Raw genomic sequence first — 24,627 nt, 5'->3', positions numbered from 1 at the left:
TGCTTGGTAAATGTATGCACGGAGCTCCATGTAGCAGCTTCTAAAATGTCCTTTGTTGCCACTCCTCTTAGAAAGGCTGTGGAAGTGGCTATAGCTCTGGTGGAATGTGGCCTGATACTAACTGGCACACTTTTTCCATGGAAAGAGTAGCAAAATCTGATGCAATGTCCAATCCATTTTGAAATAGTTTGCTTGGAGATTGCTTTTCCTTGTACTCCAGCAGCATGGGCTACAAACAGCTGATCAGACCTTCTGGTGGCCTTAGTTCTGTCCAAGTAGTAGCGTAATTGTCTGTGCATGTCCAAAGTATGCAGAAGTTTGTCCCCCTTATTTTGTGGATTGGGAAAGAATGCAGGTAGATGAATAGCTTGATTTAGAGACACCCTGGAAATTACTTTTGGCATGAATGTAGGATTGGTTCTTAGAGAGACTCTGTCTTGATGAAAAATGAGGAAGGGGGGCACTGCCATGAGTGCCTGTATCTCCGAAACTCTTCTTGCAGAGGTGACTGCCAATAAGAAGGCAGTCTTCCATGACGGCAATTGCATTTCTGAGGTTGCTGCTGGCTCAAATGGAGGGAGAGTTAGTTTCTCCAATACGTAGTTGAGGTCCCATGCAGGTACTGGCCGTTTTCTGGGAGGTTTAATATTCTTTATCCCTCTTAGAAACCGTCTTAGCAGAGGATGCGAAAACACTGGAGGGTCACAGTTGTATTTTGCTGAGATTGCTGAGGCATGAATCTTTATTGAGGAGTATGAAAGTCCAGTATGAAATAGTTCTGCCAAGTATTCTAATATTTGAGGTATACTCAGTAATGCTGTGTCCTGACCCCTGTTGGCATTCCAGATACTGAATCTCTTCCACTTGGCTGAATAGGTTTTTTTGGTGGAAGGTCTGCGTGCTTCCAGCAAGATCTCTTGAACAGATTTGGAAAGAGAGTTTGGTGTTGAAGTCATAGTAGCCTCCAGGCTGTCAAATGCAATGTTTTCAGGTCTTTATGTACAGTCCTGTAATTGTGTTGAGTTAGGAGCAGGGGCCATAGGGTCAGAGGCCAAGGCTTGGTCCGAGTTATGGTCAATAGCAATGGGTACCAGTGTTGCCTCGGCCAGTCTGGAGCTATCAAGATGCCTGTTGGTTGTTCTGCTTTGATCTTCAGTATCACCTTGGTCAGCAGAGGCAAGGGAGGGAATGCATAAATTTTTAGAGAATTCCAGCTGAAGGAGAGAGCATCCGTTTTCCAAGCTACAGGGTGGCGAGTCCTTGTGCAGAACCTTTCCAGGTGATGATTTAAGTGGGAAGCAAAAAGATCTACGTCCGGTCTTCCCCATGTCCTTGCCAGTTGAGAGAATGTGAGGGTGCAGCATCCATTCGTGTGGATCCATGAAATTTCTGCTCAGATTTTCCGCCAGTAAATTGTCCTTGCCTGGTACAAACTGGGATTGTAAATGTATCCTCAGGCTCAGGGATTTTTCCCAGAGAAACATTGTTAGTCTGCAGAGGGGTAAGAATGAGTGCCTCCCTGCTTGTTTATGTACCACATGACAGTAGTGTTGTCTGTCCTTATTAGCAGATGTCCCTGTCTTAGTGTTTTTTCGAAAGTCTCGATGGCATGTATCACTGCCAACATCTCCTTTTGGTTTATGTGCAGATGTCTTTCCTTTGGCGTCCAAAGGCCTTGAATGCATCTGCCCTCCATGTGCGCCCCCCATCCATGGTCTGAGGCGTCTGTTATCATTTGGTCTGCTTGAGGTCTGTTGAAAGGCATGCCTTCGTTTAGCTGACTGGCTTGGGCCCACCATAGGAATTCCTTCTGCAGACATGGAATAAGTGGGAGTATGTCCTCTAGGCTGTTGCTGTGTTGAGACCATAAGTTTTTTTAGATACCATTGCAGCTTTCTCATATGAAGTCTTGCCAAAGGTATCAGAAGGATGCAAGATGCCATGAAGCCCAGGGCCTGCAGGATTTTCCTTGCAGTCAGCTGGGAAAGCTTTGCTAGGCCTTTGAAGTACTCTGGTAAATGCTGCTGTTTTTCCTCCGTGAGGTAGGCCATTTCTTTTTCCGTGTCCAGTTTGGCTCCTAGGAGTACAATTTGTTGGGATGGTAGTAAGTTTGACTTCTGAATGTTGACTGTGTATCCCAAGGCCTGCAGTAGATGCATGACATAGTCCAAATTCCCTTTTAAGGTTTGTTTGTTGTCTGCTTGTATGAGACAGTCGTCCAAGTAGGGGTATATTTGAATCCCCTGTAGTCTGCAGTGTGCCACTACTGATGCCAGGCATTTCGTGAACACTCTGGGCGCAGTAGATAAGCCAAACGGCAATGCTGAGAATTGATAATGCTCTGTCCCTGCAAGAAATCTGAGGTGTATCTTCTGCAGCTTTGTCTGATTGGGACATGCAGGTATGCCTCCTTGAGGTCCAGAGTGACCAGCCAAGACCCCTTGCCCAACATGGGAAGAAGTTGCTGCAACTTCAGCATTTTGAACTTTGGCACAATGAAGTAAGTGTTTAGAGTTGACAAGTCCAGTATGGGTCTTCACTTGTTTTCTTTTCTTGGAACAAGGAACAATCTTGAATAAAATCCCTGGCCTTGTTCCTGAGGAGGAACCCTTTGTATTGCTTTTATACTTAATAGCTTGGAAACTTGAGTGAGGGCCTCTGCCCTTTGATGATGTGGCAGGTTTGGCATGCCTTGTTTTATTGGTAATGTGTGGAAGTGGAATCTGTAACCTTTGTCTATCAAATCCAGAATCCAAATGTCCTTGGTTAAGATATGCCAGTTTTGTGAGAATAAGCCTAATTTTCCGCCCAAAGGTGCTTCTCTTTGAACCTTTGTAGGCGGTACGAAAGTCAAGTCATTGTGATTGTCCTTGTGGTGTAGCTGAATTGTCTGCGCCACTTCTTTGATTTGGAGGTTGCCATTGGCGTCCCCTGTAAGATCCTCGGTATTGCCCTCTACCTTGGCCACGTCTGCTTTTTCCCCCTTTGAAACTTGTCAGAGCCGGGGAAGGACCAATTCTTGGAGGGCCAGTTTCTGCTGAATCTGGGTGGCTGAACCTGAAGTAAATCCTTGACTGTCTGTACTGACTGCTTTTTCCTCTATGGATTTCAATACATCTTGTGCAGTAGCACCAAAAAGCTTTTGTTTTTCCAATGGTGCATCCAGTAACTTTACTTTGACATTGTCAGGCAAAGACTGATTCTTCAACCAAGCATGTCTACGTATTACGGCCCCAGTCATAGCTGCCCTACATGAAGCTTCCAGTGCATCATAACCACACTGCAGAAAATGGTTATTAACCTGCTGAGTGTTATGAATATGATCCTGCAGTGCCTTTTTATCAAAAGGCTCAGGAGAGGCTAACTTTTTCTGTAAATCATCTAGGAGAAAATCTTGGTACTGAAACATGTGAAAAAGGCAGTTAAGAGACCTCATGGCTAAAGTAGTAGAGGTATATACTTTTTTACCCCATCTCTCCAGGGACCTTGCTTCTCTGTCCGCTGGTAGTGGGTTTTTGGCAGAGGAGGAAGCCACTCCCTGGGGTCCCTGCGAAATAGTTTCTAGGTCCACAGAGTGAGCCTTAAAAAGGTGCTTGTGAGTGTCAGGGACCCTGTAATATCTGTCCGGCTTGACAGGAGCAGGAGGAAGAGAATCAGGGTTGGCACTGGAGTCAGAGAAAACATCATCCAAAACATCCATAACTGGAGGGATAGCCAAGGGTCTGTGCTGGGAAAGCTCGAGGAAAGTACGAAGCCTTTTCCTGGAGTCAGAGAATTCCTGACCCTGCCATTGAAAATGTTCCCTCATGGAATGCAGGACTTCACCAAAAGAGAAATCCTCTGGAGGGGAGGCAGAGGGAATTGATTCCTCAGCATCAGAGTCCTCGTAGGCCTGGAAGGGATCTTCTTGGGCATCAGAATGCGCTGAATCCCCAGAGGCTTCATCCGAGGAGAGGTCGTCCGCCTGCTCAGTTCTAGGCCTTTTTTCTGCAGGTGGCTGAGAACCCCTGTCCGGATGAGGCTGAGACCCCCTGATAAGGGAATTAAGATCTGCAGCCACAGACATGATCTGCTTATCAGAGGAAGGGGCCTGGGCAGGTTTAGGATGGGCCTTGGCCTGACTGGCGGCCTTAGCACGTGCAAAGGCTTTGATGGACATGGAAACAGGAGGCCTAGCAGCCCCACGTGCAGGCGTTACCTTGTCCACAGGAATGGTGTCGGGTAGATCCACACCCTCGGTTTCCGGAGGAAAATCCACAACCGGCACCGGAGAGATCTCAGAGACAGAAGGTCGTGTTAACGCTGTGTCGCCAGCCTGGAGCGGTTGATCTACCACTTCCGAGGGGACCGGAGTGCTAGCCGAGGATTTGGGAGTAGCATCGGTAGTGGACGCGGGCCGAGGATGTCGGTCCCGGTCCTTGCGTTTTTTAGCAGATTGGGTTGTCTGTTGATCCGACGGCATGATATACGCAAAGGATTCACCGAAAAAGTCCTCTGCGAATTCTGCCCGGCGCCTGAGAGTGCGCTTATTAAAGCAAACACAGGCAGCACAGGCCGAGACGTCATGGTCTGAGCCCAGGCAAGGAAGGCAGAGAGAATGGAAGTCCTTATGAGGTATTTGTTTACCACAAGACAAACAATTATTAACTTTCTCAATTTGTTCCGACATCGGCTGAGGCAAGAATAAATGTTCCCCAACGGGGTACTTAGCTTTTAGATGACTTCGGTACTGGAAATACAGGAGCTGACCGACAGGCACTTGCGAACTGCTTCTGCTTCGGGCACTGCGCGGCAAGAAAAACTGAAGATGGCATCAGCCGATGCCTTTATACTCCAGCCGTTGTGATGTCGGAGTGGAGGCGACACCAGCCGACGCCAGACCCAGACTTTGGAATTCGGCCGACCGAGGGCTGCCTGAGGCAGGACAACCCTTATGTTATGACTGCAGTTGCATTCTTGAAGGACATCCAAGCAGACACCATGTGTTCACTAACCGCAGTGGTTACTGAGAGGCAGTAGACCAACACGCACAAACCACTTGCACCAAAAAAGCTAGTGAATGCAAAAGTAACCAACTAAATAAATAGTGGGAACAGACATGAAAACCTTAACACCCAAAGAACTCAAAGGAGAGGAATAAAAAAAACTTCAACGTTTAAGCAGGAATTAGACCAAAAAAGGATGATACAAAAACAGCACAAACTATCAATTGACTTTAGCAGTATGTCGATAGCGTAGATTCGTCTGTACAGGAAGGCGGTAAACAAGATCTCAGGGTTTGGAGAAGCCGCAGGGCATTGTGGGAGCGAAGGAGCTCAAGAATGACAACTGTCTTTTGGAATGGCCAGTTTGGATCCAAGGACCCAGTTGTAAGGAGTAATGAAATGGACAACAGATCCACCCCTTTGTCCTAGGAGTTTCAGAACATCTCCAAATCAGATGTCAGGTGGTCATCTTGGGGATCCTTCACCTTCATCTAAGTCAGTACCTACTGTGGCAAACTCTTCAGGAGTCCTGGGGCCTCTTTTTGCACTTCCTTCTTCCTGGGAAGACCTTTGGTGGGATGCTCCAGAGAAGTTCCAGAAGAAATCAATATAAACTGTTCAGCATCCTGGTGACCAACTTCTCTGGTTGACTGAGGCGTAATACGCACAGATGAATGGGCTTGGGTATTCACAGAAGGTTAAGAAGTCTGAGCTCTAGGGATAGACAAAGCACTCTCCACTAGTTCAAATGCAAAATGCCTTGGGAAGAACAAAAATGACTGTGGCAAAAACACATGCTTTGGGGCCATAAGCTCCCTCTACCCCAAAGGCAGACTACTCAGAGGAAGTCAGAACAAAGCTATCTAGCATTAAGGCTCCAAGAGGAAAAAAGACACTTGACACCTACAGACTACAACACCTCTGATCCAGCACCAACACTTTGGCTCAGTCTCTTCTGCCACAGAGGCACTCAGAGCCAGTCCACTCAAGAAGCTACTGCAAAGATACCATTATCTTTGGATCAGATGTGAACTCTAGAATTTGCATCAGACAAATCCTATACCGGTGGTCAGATCAGAGGAGCAGCTTAATTGGGGGGGGGGGGGGGGGGTGTAGTAATAAGGGTCTTTAATCCGGATGAGGACTGAGCCAGGAGGACCCAGTTTTCAATCTGCATCAACTGGAACTTCATCCTCATTCTGTCCACGAGGTTCAGTCAGACTTTTGGGAAGTACGTGCCACAGAGTCCCCAACTGTCTTGAATGATGCCTCAAAGACCATTCTAATAACAGGGAAATAAACTTACAGTAAACTGAATCTGGGGCCAGGAGAGGTGATAAAATCAGAAGGGAATTTCTCTGCTGGCCAAAGTCGAAAAGTTTCAAAGGAGGTTCGGAAGAGAAAGCTGAAGAACTGGCTGGTTCTGGTGAGGTTTTTTTATTTTTTTTTTGGGGGGGGGGGGGTTCAGCCCCAGATGATGTTGATACAGATGCAGATTCAGAAAGCAGCAAACCTCCAAGGATTAATTTTTTTCCATATATAAAGGGCTCTAAGGTTAAATGCTTTAAAGATACTATGACTGCATTCAAGAAATGATGGGCCTAAACAATACACGCATTTGGAATGAGTGTCCAACAAGGGAATCCTGTGGCTACAAGCCATACATTTCTTGAAACTGTTGGGTTTCAAGTGAAAAAATGAAATTTTCCTTTTTCAAAGAAGGGAGAAAGCAGAAAGACAAGTCAAATCAATACCAGCAATGGTAACTAAAGATGCACATGAGGTACGATGAAATACCAGTGATGGTAGTTGGGAACAGACAAGTACTTAAAAATAATTTGACTGGAGAAAAGGAGAATATGCAATAATGAGAAGTTATGTACTTACCATAACGTTCCATGTTAGTTGTCTTCTCGCCTTTCTTGCTGGATGGGTTCGGAGACGAACCTCCGCTCCGACTCGGCCTAATACTAAAGCTCAAGAGCTATTTTTACCGGCTTGAGGCTATACTATGTCCCATAATGCTTGGCGTGATATACGCAGATCGCGTTTGATAGCTAACACTATGGACATACATGTCCCACCACAAGAGAGAATATATTTAACAATCTAAACTCCTCTACATATAACCCTTACAAGGGCTACCCAAAGGGGAGCAAGAGAGCTAGCGGAGGAGATAACTCTGGTGACAAAAAAACACCTCTCACAAGATACTCTATGTCTTTCCAGGCTAGGGGGATGGAGGGTGGGACGCAAGAAAGAAGGCGAGAAGACAACTAACATGGAACATTATGGTAAGTACATAACTTCTCAATGTTAAGTTGTCAATCTCGCCTTCATTCTTGCTGGATGGGACAGCGTCCCTAGCACCTTCGTCCCGGGTGGCTCAATGGAACAGACTCTTGAGTACAGTGGAACCAAAATCAGCCCGAGTTCTGGAGGCAATGTCCAGTTTGTAATGAGAAATGAAGGTATGAAGGGAGGCCCATGTGGCCACTGCACAAATAGAATCCATAGGTAACTTTGCTTGAAAGGCTACTGAGGAAGCTAATGCTCTAGTTGAATGAGCTCTAGGCTTTGTAGGGAGCTCCTTATGCCTCAATTGATAGATTAACGTGATAAGAGCGGTCAACCATCTGAACAAGGTTACTTTAGAAACTGGCCAGCCTTGCTTTACTTCAGCGTAAGACAGGAAGAGCTGTTCTAATTTTCTCGTCTGTTTAGTTCTATCCAGATAGAAACGTAGTTGACGGTGAACGTCCTAACAATGTAATCTTCTCTCAGCTCTATCAGTATAATTTGGGAAGACTGGGAGATCAGTGGTCTGATTTAGATTTTTTTCAGAGTACCTTAGGTAAAAAGGAGGCATTAGTCCTAAGAGACACTCTATCTTTGTGAAAAACAAGATAAGGGGGGTGCACAGAGTGTGCTTGTAGTTCCGAAACCCTTCACGCTGAGGTAATGGCTACCAAAAAAAGTGTTTTCCACGAGAGCAGTTTCAACAAGCAGGAAGCAGCTGGCTCAAAAGGAGGAAGAATTTAAAAGAGAGTACCAAATTTAGATCCCACGGTGGAGGAGGATCTTTAACCAGGGCCAAAGTAATAGGGTTCCTTTCAGAAAGGCTTTGCAAAGCTTGTGGGACATAATACTGGCCTCTGACAAGCCAACGTGGAAATTTGCAATAGCCAACTGGATCCTGATAGTGGCCGAGGAAGAGCCCATTTGGAAAAGTTCCGCCAAAAATTCTAGAACTGTTTGGACAGGAGCTGTGAACGGGTCAACTTGATTTTTCCTTGCCCAAATAGAAAACCATTTCCATTTACTAGCATACAACCTTCTGGTGTTAGACTTGAGAGACAAGGATAATATCACGTACTGACTGAGAAGTTAAGGGAAGCCTGGCTAGGGTTGGAAGTGGAGCAACCAAGCTGTGAGGTTGAGAGATGGAAGGGATTGGTGCAGCCCGCCCGATTGATGGGTCAGAAGGTCTGGCACTGGGTCCAGATACCAGGGCTGCTCCAGCAGATGACGTTGCAGGAAAGTACAGTTGTGTACACTTACCATAAATGTAGATGTTAGAGTGTCTTCACTGTTGCAGTCATGACTGCAGGATTCTCCCTTGCCGGCAGGCAGTCCTCGGTCGGCCAGAATCCCAAAGTCTGGGTCCGGCGTCGGCTGCTCAGCCATGCTCCCTGACGTCAGAGCGCCAGGAGTACAAAGCTGGCAGACGACGCCATGTTCTCCAGTTTTTCTTGCCCAAGATGTCAGGTGTTCCAAAACGAGTAAAATCCCATACCCTTTGCAAATACACCTCAGAAGAAGGGTGAAGGGAACCACACACAGGAAAAAATAAGAGGGGACAGGAGGGAGGGTAACCCAGACTGCAACAGTGAAGACACTCAAACATCTACATTTATGGTAAGTGCACTCAACTGTACTATGTTCATAGTGTTTCACTGTTGCAGTCATGACTGTAGGGTTGAATCCCAAAGCAGAATAAAAGGGAGGTGGTCATAAAGTAGAGGGGGCGGCTAAAAGGCCCTGCAAGACTGCAGAAGCAAAGCCTGCCCTAGACTTAGAGTAGAGAGGTGGATTGTAGTGCTTAGAAAGTATGCACTGAACTCCAAGTTGCAGCTTCCAAAATGTCTTTGGTAGGAACTTCCCTGAGGAAGGCAGCTGAAGTGACAGCAGCTCTGGTAGAGTGAGTCCTTATACTCCCTGGGATTTGCTTTCCATGGTGTGAATAACAAAATCCGATTCCATGAGCAATCCATTTAGAAATGGTCTGTTTTGAAATGGCCTTACCTTGGGAACTTGAAGCATAAGAAATAAACAATTGCTCCGATTTCCTGATGTCCTTGGTTCTGTCCAGGTAAAAACGAAGTTGTCTGTGTACATCCAAGGAATGCAAGATTCCCCCCCCCCCCCCCATTTTGAGTACTGGGGAAAAAAGTTGGCAGGTGAATAGTTTGATTTAAAGCCACTTTGGAAACCACCTTAGGCATGAAAGTAGGATTAGTCCTTAGACACCCTGTCTTGGTGAAAAATAATATAAGGTTCCACAGCCATGAGAGCTTGCAACTCCGAAACTCTCCTGGCAGAGGTCAGAGCTAACAAGATGGCTGTCTTGCAGGATAAAAACTTGATGTCAGATGTGGCAGCAGGCTCAAAGGGAGGTAAGGTGAGTTTTTCCAAAACATAGTTGAGATCCCAGGCAGGAATAGGTGGAGATCTAGGGGGCCTTAAGTTCTTAGCTCCTCTGAGAAACTGTCTCATGAGCTGGTGGGAAAAGATTGGAGGGTCTGTATTATAATGAGCAGAAATAGCAGAGGCATGTATCTTTATGGAAGAAAAAGAGAGACCCTTATGTAAGAGGTCTGCCAGGTAAAGTAAAATCAGAGGAATGTTAGGAATAAGAGGATCCGAATCCTGAGCCTGCATCCAGGTGCAAAATCTTTTCCATTTTCGTGCATAAGATTTTCTAGTGCTAGGACGTCTGGCTTCTAAAATGACATCCATAACCTGCTTGGGTAAGAGAGAATGAATCATAGACCCTGGATTAACCAGGCAGCCAGGCTGAGAGTTTTGACATGGGAGTGCAAAACTTGACCCTGGAGTTGGGACAGAAGATTCGGAGTCTGAGGTAAAACCCAAGGGGGCTCCAGAGAAAGGTTTTTCAGTTTAGGTACCAAAACTGTCGAGGCCAATTTGGGGCCAGTAAAATTATCATCTTGGGCTTGCCCTATTTGATCTTTAACACCCGTGGAAGAAGAGGCAGAGGCGGGAAAGCATATCCAGAGAGGTTTCTCCAACTGAATGATAGTGCATCCACTTTCCAAGCTAGCTTGTGGAATGTCCTTGCGCAAAAAATCTGTAGTTGATTGAGGTGGGATGCAAAGAGGTCTATGTGAGGACATCCCCAGACTGCTGTAATCATCTTGAATATTTTGGTGTCCAGCATCCATTCGTGTGGGTCTGACAAGTTTCTGCTCAGACTGTCTGCCAAGATGTTTTGCTTCCCTGGTAGAAACCGAGCATGAAGGTCCCAGTCTGTAAGCTAGAGCTGTGTTCCATAGATTCATGGCTAGTCTGCAAAGGGGATAGGAATGTGATCCCCCTTGCTTGTTTATGTACCACATAATTAGAAGTTATGTACCTACCATAACGTTCCATGTTAGTTGTCTTCTCTCGCCTTCTTTCTTGCTGGATGGGTTCGGAGCCGATCCTCTGCTCCGACTCAGCACTTGCTAAGCTCGAAAGTCACTTTTACCAGCTTGAGGCAGCCCCATATCCCATGATGCAAGGCAGTAAATACCCAGATCTCGTTTGGTACCTAGAGGGAAAACTACCTAGCATAAAAACTTTCCACTACGGAAAGAAGAGCAATAAGCCTAAAAAGGCTGAAAGGGGAAACCAGATAACTAAAACTAGAACTAACTGGTGCCCAATGAAACAAAAATCTTCCAGAGCCAAGGGAGATCAAGGTCTGTCCAGGCAAGGGGGCAGGAGGGAGGGTCGCAAGAAAGAAGGCGAGAGAAGACAACTAACATGGGACGTTATGGTAGGTACATAACTTCTAAATGTTAAGTTGTCAATCTCGCCTTCATTCTTGCTGGATGGGACCGCGTCCCTAGCACCTCTATCCTGGGTGGCTCAATGAAACAGACTCTTGAGAACCGTGGAACCAAAACTGGCTCTATCCCTGGAGGCCAAATCCAATTTGTAATGAGAAACAAAGGTATGAGGAGTGGCCCAAGTGGCTGCTGCACAAATAGTATCTAAGGGTAGCCTAGCCTGAAAGGCTGTTGAAGTGGCTAAGCCTCTAGTGGAATGTGCCTTTGGTTTTGAGCACAGCTGTTTGCCCCTAAGTTGATAGATTTCGGAAATGGTGGAAGATAGACATTTAGACAAGGTCACTTTGGAAACGGGGAGGCCTTTCTTATTTTCAGCATAAGAAAGAAAGATCTGATCAGACTTCCTGAATTGTTTTGTTCTGTCCAAATAATATCTGAGTTGGCGGTGAACATCAAGATAATGTAATTTTTATTCCGATCTGTTGGAGTAATAGGGAAAAAATACAGGGAGATCAACAGATTGGTTTAAATTTGTTTTTGAAGCAACCTTGGGCAAAAAGGATGGATTAGTTCTCAAGAATACTCTGTCCTTGTGGAAGACAGAATATGGGGGACGAACAGAGAGGGCATGAAGTTCTGACACTCTCCTAGCCGAGGTAATAGCGACAAGGAAGAGTGTCTTCCATGAAAGAAACTTTAGTGAGCATGAAGCAGCTGGCTCAAAGGGAGGAAGAATTAAGGATGTCAGCACTAGATTTAGGTCCCATTGAGGACGACTCCTGACAGGAGGTTTGAGGAGAAAAACTCCTTTTAGAAAAGCTCCACAAAGCTTGTGGGACATAATGTTGTGATCTGCAAACCCGACATGAAAGTTAGAGATCGCAGCCAACTGAACTTTGACCATGGAAGATGAAGAACCCGAGTGAAAGATTTCCGCTAGAAAATCCAAAACTGCATGAACAGAGGCAGTAAAGGGATCTATGTTCCTTGATTTCGCCCAAAAGGAGAAGCGTTTCCACTTGCTAGTGTAAATCCTTCTAGTACAGGATTTAAGGGAAGCCACTATGATATCCCTAACAGGGTCAGAGATCATAGGAAGCCTGGCTAAGGAAGGAAGTGGAGCAACCAAGCTGTGAGGTTGAGAGAAGGAATGGACCGATGCAGCTGACCGGATTTGGTGGATCAGAAGATCTGGCACTGGGTCCAGATGCCACGGCTGTGCCAAAAGGTGACGATGGAGGAACGGAAACCAAATTTGTCAAGGCCAATACGGGGCAATGAGAATCATTTTGGCTCTCAAAACGGTAGCTTTCTGGAGTACCTGTGGTATCAATGGAAAGGGAGGAAAGGCATAAAGAAGTCCCTGGGGCCAATCTTGGGTAAGAGCATCTCTGGGGATGGCCGGAAGTGGGAAGAGAGAAGAAGGCTTGGCATTTGCTGTTTTGGGGAGTAGCAAAAGATCGCAACATGGGCCCCACTTCTGAAAAATCTCCTCCACTATAGATTGTTTGAGAGACCACTCGTGAGGCATGAGTATAGCTCTGCTCAATCTGTCCGCTAAAATGTTGGTTTTCCCAGGGATATGCGTTGCTACCAGAAACCGATGAGAGGAGATCGCCCATTGCCAAAGTCTGAGAGCCTCTCGACACAAGGGGTAGGACTTGGTTCCGCCCTGCTTGTTGATGTACCACACTACGGACATGTTGTCCGTGTGAACTGCAATTGTTCCCAAGGGAAGAAAGTTGTTGAGGGCTTGCAACGTTAAAAGCACTGCTCTCATCTCTAGGACATTTATGTGCAGGTGGTATTCTAACGGTTGCCACGTCCCATGAACCATCCTGCCCTGATAATGACCCCCCACCCGATCAGGGAGGCGTCCGTAGTGACTGTGGCTACCGGGGCCGGGGAAACAAAGGGTCTGCCCTGATGAACCTGGGGAGAAGAAATCCACCAGGACAGGTGGTTTTGCAAGTTTGTCTCACCAGAATTTGGTGACGCATGGGAAGTTGTTGGTAGGACCACTGGGTGAACAACATCCATTGAATGAGACGCATGTAAAAGCGGGCCAAAGGAAGAAGAGTAATGACAGCTGCCATGAGGCCCAATTCTTTTAGGACCAGTCTAGCTTGCACCTTTTTGCTGGCAAGGATGATCCGCACATGGTTTTGGATATCTAGGATTCTCTGGCTTGTGAGGTTTGCTGACATCCGAACAGTGTCTAAATTTGCGCCTATAAAAGTAATAGACTGGCAGGGCAATAAGGAGGATTTTTCGTAGTTGATCGAAGAGATTTAGGGTGTAATCCCTGGCTTGGAGAAGTTAATGCCTGGTGGTGGCTGAGAGGAGCCAGTCGTCGAGATATGGAAACACCTGGAATCCTTGACGTCTCAGGCGAGCCGTGACCACTGCCATGCATTTGGTGAACACTCTGGGGGCTGTAGTGAGACCAAAGGGCAGGGCTCTGAATTGAAAATGACTGGACCCCAGCCGAAAGTGGAGAAACCTTCTGGAGCGTCTGTGGATTTTTATGTGATAGTACGCATCCTGAAGGTCTACTGAACACATACAGTTGTCTTTGCCCAAGAAGGGCAAAATCGATTGAAGTGTGACCATCCGAAATCTTGTCTTTCACAGACTTGAGTCGGCTGAGGTCCAATATTGGTCTCCAATCTCCCGTCTTTTTGGGAACCAAAAAGAACCTTGAGTAGATTCCGGGCTCTGAATGGTCTGTTGTAACTGGCTGAATGGCCCTTTTTTGTAGAAGCTTTGATGCTTCTAATTTTGCGATTTCACTTAGACCGGGTGGAACATCTGGAAGGGAATTTTGGTGAGTGAAGGGACTTTCCTCGAAAGGAATCTTGTAGCCCTCTGATATGATCGACTGTACCCATTTGTCTTGTGAAAGGGAAAGCCAGGCTTCTGGGTACAGCGATAATCTTCCGCCGACTGCCTCCAAGGATGGACAGTCAGGCAACACCTCAGGGATGCTGGAAGGGCTCGTCAGAGAGAGGCTCTCTGCTGCCCTGGTTCTGCGGACCCCCCTCTGCCCCTAGGGCGGCGTCTATTATTATTACCCCCTCTGCCTCTAAGGGTAAACTGACCACGTGTGTCCGGCGTGACTCCGAGATTTACAGAACCACATCTTTCCCCCCTTCTGTCCTTTAGGGTAAGGCCTAGAAGGGGTGGAAAAACGGACTCCTACAGCAGAAAGAGTCTTGCCGTCTTGCTCACACCTGGTCAACGTATCCTTCACCTGAGGACCAAACAATGTTGACCCATCGAAGGGAGAGTTTGTGAAGGACGCCTTAAAGGGATCTGCAAAATTAGAGCCGCATCCAGGACTGACGTCTAAGAGCCACTCCCGTCCCTGCAGCTCTACTCGTTCCAACTGCTGCATACGAAATCAGCCGCATGGAGGAGTTGGTTATGGAGTTAAAGATTCCTAGCAGAGAAGCAATTTTGTCCTGAGCCCCTGCAGCTGTAGGATCCTGTACTACTTCACCTAATTCTTTAAAGATGTCCCTTTGAAGTCTAGTGAAGTGACATAAGTAATTCAGCGAACGCATGGCAAAGGTCGCTGAGGAAAACATCCGCTTACCATACCTGTCCATGGTCCTAGAATCCTTGTTAGGAGGATGGACTGGTACGGAAGGATCTGCAAGTTCCTTCTTGGTGGTGGCTGCCACCACCATGGCATCAACAGGGACACCTTTTGTAAGAAATTGTTTCTCGGTAGGGCTGTAATAAATTTAGAAGGCCTCCTGGGAACTGGTTCTACGGAATCAGGAGATGCCCACGCCTTCAGAGCTATCACCTCCATGAGGGGGTCGAAAGGTGGAGACACCCAGGAAGTGGAGGGTCAAGATCCAAACGCCTCTAGGTATACAGACTCATCCTCGGAGGGATTAATGGTGGGCCAGTTTCCCCTCTGTTTTAGGAGTTCTAGGATGTCTGAAAAAGAGACTTCCTCAGAGGGGGATCTTGGGGACCCCTCAGACTCATCTAAGTTGGTATCTGAAGTAGTAGACTCAAGGGAGTCCAGGTGCTTCCTCTTACAGGTCCTCTTACGCGGAGGATCTCCTGACGGATCAGGAGAATCCTCGGAAGAGGGGGTTCTTCCCAGTGGGGAAACCTGAGACGGTGGATCTCTCGGTCCAGGAGCAAGAGAGTGGGAAGAGACATCTAGAGGCACCGTAGAGGGAGGAGCTAAGGGAATAGACTGCTGACTGAGCCCAGGGGCCAGCACACTGCTCATCACCTCGAAGGCTCCCCTCCCAGGGAGATCAGAGAGACCCCGCTCCGAAGAAACAGGGACTCCCGGGCCCACCGAAAGGGAAGGCTCTGAGGCAGATGTCGGGGCCGAGCTCACCAAGGCCGAAGCCCCGAGGGGAAGAGCAGGGTCGGACAAGGGTCCGATGCCACTCACCCCCTCGGAGCAGACCAGGGAAGCCCGACCACCGGATCCCTCCAAGGAAGGTCTCGAGGAGGAGATAAGAGTAGAAGCTGAAGGAGCAGAAAGTGGTGGTATCTGTCCCGCAGCCGTAGCAGTGACTATTCCCATAGACTCCTTCTCCGAGCTCTGGAGGAAAGTCGAAGGAGGAACTTGAAGAGGGTGTGGACTAGTAGTCGTCTGTTGAGACGGACTATGAAGCATTTGGGCTAGTGCCTGTGATTTTAACAATCTGCTTACCACTCTCTCCAAATCATGGTCTGAGAGCCTGGAAGACCTAGATGATTGGCTCAGACGGCTCCGCTCCGAAAGAAGAGGAGAGGTCGGAGCCGACAATATCTGCTCCAAAGAGGGAGACCTGGACCGCTTCCTCGACGGAACCATCGGAGCCGAAGAACCCTCCGTTCCGGACGGAGCCGACAACTTATCGGCTCCAAGCCTCGTCAAAGATGTATCGGCTCTGGCCGGAGCAGATACAGGCAAGGAAACAATGGTATCGGAGCAGGCCGGCGCAGATACCGAAGCCTTAGCCACATGGTCGGAGCCGGTCGGAGCAGACACCAATGTGGCAGTTAAAGTATCGGCACCGATGGCCATCGGTGCCGAAGATTTAGTCAAAATAAGATTGGCTCCAGCCGGAGCCGATCTAGACTCCAAAGGAGTCTGAGCCAGGGCTGAAGGCTTAGTAGCAGAAGCCTGGGCCTTGGAGGTCTTAGAGGGCTTGCCCGAAGCAGACTTAGCCGGGGAGCCCTCCGGTTTAAGAAGTCCTCTCAAAATTAATTTCTCCTTTCCTGCAGGAGACTCTGGCTGAAAGTGACAAATAGCACAGGAGTCCTGCAGGTGGAGAGGTCCCAGGCAGTAGATACAAGAAGTCTGACCGTCTGTCAGAGACATATTCTGACAGCACGAGTCACACTTCTTGAAGCCTGAGACCCTCTGTTCTTTGGACATAGTGATATCCACAAACACACAACTCACACAGTCCCAGAATCAGACAAATTTAACTTAAATGGGGAAAAAATAAACCCACACACACACCCTGACAGGAAGGGATGGGAGGGGATTGAAGGCCCGACTAAATAAAAACTACGGGAATAGTAAAACTAGAGCTAAAGACCCTACAACTATCTAAAAGTGACAAAAAATCTAATAAATGAGAAAAAATAGAAATGGGGTGACTAAAATGTGTATAACAAATCACTTACCAAGAGCTGGTAAAAAAAGAGTACCTCATCAGTGAAGCGGCAAACGAGATCTGGGTATTTACCGCCTTGCATCATGGGATATGGGGCTGCCTCGAGCTTAGCAAGTGCCGAGTCGGAGCAGAGGATCGGCTCCGAACCCATCCAGCAAGAATGAAGGCGAGATTGACAACTTAACATCTGTGGTGTTGTCTGTCCGTATCAATAGTTGTCCTGGTTGAAGAAGATTCCTGAAGGCCAATAGAGCATTCTGAACGGCTAACATTTCCTTTAAATTGATATGCAGGTGCTTCTGATCCTTTGTCCAAAGGCCCTGGAGACAGTTGCCCTGCAAATGGGCTCCCCATGCATAATCTGAGGCGTCCGTGGTTAGTATCTGACTGGCTGGAGGCAGACTGAAGGCTTTCCCTTTGTTGTGAGTGCATGCCTTGGACCACCAAAGAAATTCCTTTTGAAGACAAGGCAGGACGGTGATCTGTATGTCTAAACTGTGGCAATGCTGAGACCATACACTTTTTAGGTACCACTGTATTTTCCTCATATGTAGTCTTGCATAAGGTAAGAGAAGGATGCAGGAGGCCATGTAACCCAAAGCCTGCAGGAATTTCCTTGCAGATAGAGTTAATGATGCCAAGGTTTTGAAAGCTGAAGCCAGCTGTTAATTGTTTTTCAGATGTCAGAAATGCCATCTGGGTTGTTGTGTTTAGAAGAGCACCCAGAAAAGTTATCTGTTGTGAGGGTGTCAAATTTGACTACGTTTACAGTGAATCCCAGGAACTTGAGAAGGTTCTGAACAAATTCTAGATGCTGGAGTAAGACATCCTTGCTGTCTGCCTGAATAAGACAGTCGTCCAGATAAGGGTAAATTTGAATTCCCTTGAGTCTGCAATAAGCTACTACTGGAGCCAGGCATTTGTTGAAGACCCTGGGCGCAGTAGACAATCCAAAGGGCAGCGCAGAGAATTGATAATGCCTCGATCCGGCCTTGAACCGGAGGTATTTTCTGCACTCCGTCCTGATGGGAATGTGCACATAAGCCTCCTTTAAATCCAAAGTTACCATCCATGCATTCTTGGACAGCATTGGAAATAGCTGCTGTAGAGTAAGCATCTTGAATTTTGGTATCTCGAAAAAAGTGTTCAAGACTGACAGATCCAGAATGGGTCTCCATGAATTTTGCTTTCTGGGGACTAGAAAGAGCCTTGAGTAAAAACCTTGTCCCATTTCTGAAAGTGGAACCAGTTCTATGGCTTTCATAGCTAAGAGGGCTTCCACCTGGTTTAAAGCCTCTAACCATTGATGTTTTGGTAGATTCGGCCATCCGCTTGGTCTTGGGTAGGGTATGAAAATGGAATTTGTAACCTCTTGAAACCACATCCAGAACCCACTTGTCTTGGGTTATGTGTGTCCAATTTAGGTGAAAAAGAGTTTTCCCCCGAGAGGGGCTTCCAGGCAAGAAGTTCCTGCAGCCCAACAGAGGGAGTCATTGTGCCTGTTTATGAGATTGCGACCTGTCCTCTCCTCCCCTAGGGGTGGAAGCAGTCCACTGTCTTGGTCTATAAGAGGCTTGCGTTTGGGGCCTTCCTCGGGAGCGTCTGTATCTACCCCTCTGAGGCCTGTCTGAATTGGGAAAGGACCAATTTTTAGTAGGCCAATTCCTACTAAATCTGGGTGGCTGTACTTGTAAGAAATCCTTAACCGTTTGCATGGATTTTGCCTTGTCCTCCATCTTCTTTATCACCTCTTCAGCCTTAGATCCAAACAAAACATTATGCTGAACAGGAGCATCCAATAACTTAGCTTTTACTTGATCTGGCAAATTTTGTTCCTTTAACCAAGCATGCCTTCTAATGACTGACTGTGCCAGAGGCAGCAGCCCTACAAGAAGCCTCCAAGGCATCAAAACCACAGTGTAAACCATGCTTCCCTACTTGTTCAGTGGCATGCATTAAATCATGTAATTCCTTATCTGCACAAGCGGAAATGGAAGTCAGCTTTTGTTTCAAAACAGACAGAAGAAATTGCTGGTATTTCAGCATATGAAATTGACAGTTTAAAGCCCCAATAGATAAAGTTGCAAAAGTGTACACTTTTTTGCCCCATCTTTATAAAGATCTGAAATCCTTCTCAGTGGGAATGGGGTTTTTAGCAAAAGCGGCCTTAACCCCCCTTAGGGCCCTGAGAAATGGTTTCAGGATCATTAGTAGGATTCTTGTATAAAAACTGGTGGGAATCAGGAAACCTATAATATCTGTCTGGCTTAACAGGAGCTGGAGGAAGAGAGTCAGGAGTTAAGTTAGCCTCCGAAAAAGCATCATCCACAATATCCAAAATAGGAGGGATAGCCAGGGGTCTATGTTGGGGAAGAAGAAGAAAATCCAAGTCTTTTCTTAGATTCCGAGTGCTCCTGTCCTTCCCAGTGAAAATGTTCCCTCATTTCATGTAAAGTTTCCCCAAAAGAAAAATCCTCAGGGGGAGAAGCTGAAGGAATGGATTCCTCAGCATCAGAATCCTCATAAGGAGGGAAAGAATAATCCTTGTCAGAAGAAGAAACTGAAGAAACAGAAGCCTGATCAGAGGAGTCATAATACAATTCCTGCCTTGGCCTTTTGTCTGGAGGGGGATGTGAACCCCTAATCATAGTAAGTCCTCCGCCATCTTAAGTAAATGCTTCTGAGACTTGGGTCCCGGATCAGAAGAGGCCTGGGCTGTAGTCTTTGATTTCGAGGGAGTCTTTGCCTTTGCCTTTATCAGAAGCTGAGTAGGCCTGAAAACCCCTTCGGAAGCCGGTACCTGCACAGCAGCTCAGGACCCATCCGAAGGATGCATTGTCCGAAGGTCCTGCAACTGAAATATTTAAAGGCCTAGTTGGCTCATCGTGGGAGTCAGTTTCGGCAATCTGTTCCGAAATGGCCGACGGCAGGGGCTGCAAAACCGCCTTACTGATGACGGCCGAACCTGAAGCTGGCTCTGCTTGTACAATATAGTCTGATTTGGACCTCTGAGGCCTGTCTTTATCCTTGCGTCGTTTGTGAACTCCGGTAGCCGGAAGCATGTCCGACGACATTTTGTAATTAAAACACCTACCGAAGTAATGAAATGCAAAATCGTACCTTCGTTTAATTTTACGTTGATTAAATCTAGCATAAAACCGACAACTAGCTACGTCGTGGTCAGGGCCTAAGCAAGGAATACAGTAAGAATGAATATCCTTATGAGGTATTTGCTTCCCACATGAAATACAATTAACTTTTTCTGACATCGGACTGGAGCAAGAAAAAAAAGTTTCCCCAACTGGGTACTTAGCTTGGAGTAGGAGAGATGAAAGTCTTCGGACTGAAGTACGTTTAGAAAAAATTGTCAGGAGTCAGCCGACCGACACTTGCGAACTGCTATCACCGCATGGCAAGAAAGACTGGAGAACATGGTGTCAGCTGCCAGCTTTGTACTCATGGCGCTCTGACGTCAGGGAGCATGGCTGAGCAGCCGACACCGGACCCAGACTTTGGGATTCTGGCCGACCGAGGACTGCCTGCCGGCAAGGGAGAAACCTACAGTTATGACTGCAACAGTGAAACACGATGAACATCGGAAACCAAATTTGTCAGGGCCAGTAAGGGGCAATGAGGATCATCCAGGATCTCAAGACAGTTGCTTTCTGGATTGAGTAATTAGGGGAAAAGCATACAAAAGACCCCGGGGCCAATCGTGGACTACAGCGTCTCTGGGAGGGAGACCCGGAAGAGGAAAAAGGGTGAAGTCCTGACACTTGCTGTTTTGAGGGGTTGCGAAAAGGTCGCAGCAAGGCTGACCCCACCTTCTGAATATTTGTTCCACTACTAGCTGGTTGAGAGACCACTCGTAGGGCATGAAAATGGCCCTGCTCAATCTGTCCGCTAGGACATTGGACTTCCCGAGAATATGCGTTGCTACCAGAAACAGTTGAGAAGAGATCGCCCACTGCCAAAGTCTGAGCGCTTCCCGACATGGGGGGGTAGGACCTGGTTTTGCCCTGCTTGTTGATGTACCACACTACATACATATTGCCTGTCTGAATTGCAATCGTCCCAGTGGGTAGAGAGTCCTGAAGGGCCTGCAACGCCAAAAGTACCACTCATTTCCAAGATATTGATGTGCAGGTGGCACTCTAAGGGTTGCCACGTGCCCTGGACTGTCCTGCACTGAAAATGCCCACTCCCCCTAACAGGGAGGCATCTGTAGTCACGGTGGCAACTGGAGGGGGGGGAGAACAATAGGTCTGCCTTGGAGCACCTGAGGCGAGACCATCCACCAAGAGAGGTGTCTCTTGCACGACTGAGTGATGAGAATGTTGTGTGACATGGGAAGCTGCTGGAAGGACCATTGGGGAAAAAAGCATCCACTGCAGTATCCGCATATGAAAACGAGCTAGGGGGAGAAAGGTGATTGTTGCTGCCATTAGACCAAGTGTTTTTAGTACAAATCTGGCTTGGACTCTGTCCTCCTGTAGTGGGATTTGAACATGGCTGCGAATGTTTGAAACTCTGTGTAGGTGCTGACAACTCCACCGTTAACACGGCGCCTATGAAGGCAATATGCTGACAAGGCAGACTTTTCGAAGTTTATAGAGATGCCTAGTGCTTTGCACGTTTGTACAGCATAATCCCTGGCTTGAAGTAGTTGGTGCCTGGTGGTGGCAGTAAGGAGCCAGTCTAAATATGGAAACACCTGGAATCCTCGTCATCTCAGGTGAGCCGCAACCACTGCCATGCATTTGGTAAACACCCTGGGGGGCTGTGGTGAAGCCGAAGGGCAGGGCTCTGAATTGGTAGTGACTGGCTCCCAGCCGGAAGCGGAGAAACCTTCTGGAGTGCCTGTTCATTTTGATATGGTAGTGCGCATCCTGAAGATCTATAGAGCACATCCAATTGTCCTGACCCAGAAAGGGTAGAATGGACTGTAGCGTGACCATCCGGAATTTCGTTCTTTGAACAGACTTGTTCAGCCTGCTGAGATCTAAAATAGGTCTCCAGTCCCTTTTTTTTTTTGGTACCAAAAAGAATTTGGAGTAGATTCTGGATCCTTGTTGGTCTGCTGGGACTGGCTGGATGGCTCTTTTTGATAGCAGCTTTGACATTTCTGATGCTGCTTGATCTCTCAGACCGGGTGGAACGTCTGGAAGAGGCCCTTTTGGTTGTTGTGGGGTGTGGATGAAGGGGATTCTGTAACCCTTGGATATGATCGAATGTACCATTTTGTCTTGCGTGAGGGAATGCCAGGCTTCTGGGTACAGTGAAAGTCTTCCCCTGAATGCCTCTGAAGGTGGATAGTCGGGCAGCTCCTCAGGGGTGCTGGAAGGGTTTGTCAGAGAAAGATTCTCTGCTACCCTGATTTTGCAGACCCCCCCCCCCCCTGCCCCTAGGGCGGCGTTTGTTATTGTTCCCTCCTCTGCCTCCGGAGGGAAGCTCACCACGTGAGTCAGGCAGTACTCCCTGGGGTTTGCGGAACCACATCTTTCCACCCTTTTGACCCTTAGAGTACGGTCTAGAAGGGGTGGAAAAACGGACTCCCACAGCAGAGAGTCTTGCCTTCCTGCTCGCACCTGGTCAATGTATCCTTCACTTGAGGTCCAAACAAGGCAGAACCGTCAAAGGGGGTGTTAGTGAAGGATGCCTTGAAGGGGTCAGCAAAGTTGCAAAGCCGCAACCAGGCGTGTCTCCTTAGAGCAACGCCCGTGCCTGCGGCCCTACTCACTCCATCGGCCGCATAAGAAAAAAGCCACATGGAGGAGTTGACAATAGAGTTCAGGGTCCCCAGCTGGGAGTTTATCTTTTCCTGAGACCCCACAGCTGCTGGGTCCTGTAAGGTATCACCCAGTTCTTTAAGAAGGTTTCTCTGAAGATGGGTGAAATGGCACAGGTAATTCAGCGACCGCATGGCAAAGGTCGCTGAAGAAAACATCCGCTTGCCATACCTATCCATAGTCCTACATTCCTTATGAGGATGGACAGGTACTGAAGGGTCAGCCAACTCCTTAGTGGCTGCCGCCACCACCATGGCATCAACGGGGACGCCCTTAGAGAAACTGCTTGTCTGCAGGGGCCGTAATGAATTTTGCAGGCCTCCGGGGGGTTGGTTCCATAGTATCTGGAGCTGTCCACGCCTTCCGAGCCATCCCCTCCATGAGTGGGTCAAAAGGCGGGGGACACCCAGGAGGTGGAAGCGCGAGAACTGAACGCATCCAGGTAACACAGACTCGTCCTCGGAAGGGTTGAGGGCGGATAAATTCCCCCTCTATTTAAGGATCTCTAGGATGTAAGAAAAGGAGACATCCTCAGAGGGGGACCTTGGGACCCTTCCGAATCATCCAGGTCGGTGTCAGATGTCACTGACTCAGAGGATTCGACACGCTTCCTCTTGCAAGTCCTCTTCCGAGGGGGCTCTCCCGCAGGATCAGGGGAGGCCTCATAAGAGGATGAAACGCTCAATGGAGCAGCCTGGAGTGTCTGTTCTCCGTGCTTGGGTTCGGGAGGGTAGGCAGGGGCTGAAGCAGGCACCATGGAGGGAGGCGCCGACGAGGCTGACCGTGGCGCCGGTATGGGAGCCAGCACTCTCTTCATGACCTCAAAGGCGCCCCTGTCAGGCAAGGAAGAGGGACCCAGCTCCGAGGAGATGAGAGCTCCTCCCGGCACAGAGAGGAACAGCTCAGAGACAGATGTCTGGGCCGAACTCACCTGCGCCGAGGCTCCGAGAGAGAGAAAGGGGTCGGACAAGGGTCCGATGCCACTCGCCCCCTCGGAGCAGACGAGGGATTCTTGGCACCCGGATCCCTCCAAGGACGGAGCCAATGAAGGGATCGGAGCCGAAGGAACCAATAAAGGGTGGAATCAGTTCCGACGCCCCCCATGGTAGCAAGCCCGATAGCCTCCAGCTCCGAGCTCGAAGGAATAGTGGGAGGAAGAACTTGAGCAGGCGTTGGGGTAGCCCTTGTCTGTTGAGACGGGCTATGCAATAATTGGGCCAGCACCTGCGACTTCAAAAGCCTGACTACCCTCTTGAGGTCATGGTCCGAGAGCCTGGAAGACCTAGAGGAGTGAGACCTATGGCTCCGCTCCGACAGCAAGGGGGATTTCGGAGCCTGACTGACTCCAGTGAAGGAGACCTGGAGCGCTTTTGACTTGGGTACGGCTCCGACACCAAAGTCGGGGCAGATTGAGGCCTAGATGTATTGGTTCCAGCCGGAACCAATGAGGCGGAAAGAGGACCGCTCGACGCCGGCTCCAAACATGGAGCAGACGATTTGGCGGGCTTTGAAGGTTTTCTGGTCATAGGCTTGGACGGAGAACCTTCAGGCTTTAATAAGCCTCTGAGAATGAGCTTATTTCTGCTTTCCTGCAGGAATCTAGGGCTGAAAGCGTGACAGATGGAACAAGAGTCCTGCAGGTGCAGAGGGCCCAAACAATACACAAGTGTGACCATCTGTCAGACATTTTCTGACAGCACGAGTCACACTTCTTGAATCCCAATACCTTGGTATCCTTGGACATGACACCACAAGGGGATATAGGAGTCTAAACACGTACACTAACGCACAAAAAAGACACTCAACAAAAAAAAAAAAAATTTAAGTAAAGTAAAAGTAAAAATTAGACAAATTCAACACACACCAAGGGGAATCTGTACTAACTACTAAAGGGAGGGTTAGAGGCCCGACCACCTAAAGGGTGGAAAAAGGTAGGGAAAAACTACAGAAAAGGGAAGGGAACCTAGTCGCTACTCTCTAAATACTAATTAAATAAACTACTGAGAAAAAATCTATCAAAAAACTAACTATAGATACAAAAATTTAACAAACGACCTGGAGCCGGTGAAAAACGCAACCTCGTAGCTGAAGCGGCAAACGAGATCTGGGTATATCAAGCCTAGCATTATGGCAC

At 47.9% G+C, this 24,627-nt stretch overlaps 1 protein-coding gene across 1 annotated transcript in view; it reads right to left on the bottom strand.

Annotated features, from left to right (window-relative positions):
• The window catches only part of DDX4 (DEAD-box helicase 4), a 2,434,953-nt gene that overhangs the window by 2,081,756 nt on the left and 328,570 nt on the right, over window positions 1–24,627 (bottom strand). The gene's annotated exons all lie outside the window — the stretch shown is intronic.

This window comes from Protopterus annectens, chromosome 2.part2, assembly GCF_019279795.1.
Source record: "Protopterus annectens isolate FY-2018-M chromosome 2.part2, PAN1.0, whole genome shotgun sequence".
In the NCBI taxonomy this organism is placed as follows: domain Eukaryota; kingdom Metazoa; phylum Chordata; order Ceratodontiformes; family Protopteridae; genus Protopterus; species Protopterus annectens.
Note: the sequence above shows the minus strand (reverse complement) of the source record. Positions and strands in the feature narration are given on the sequence as shown.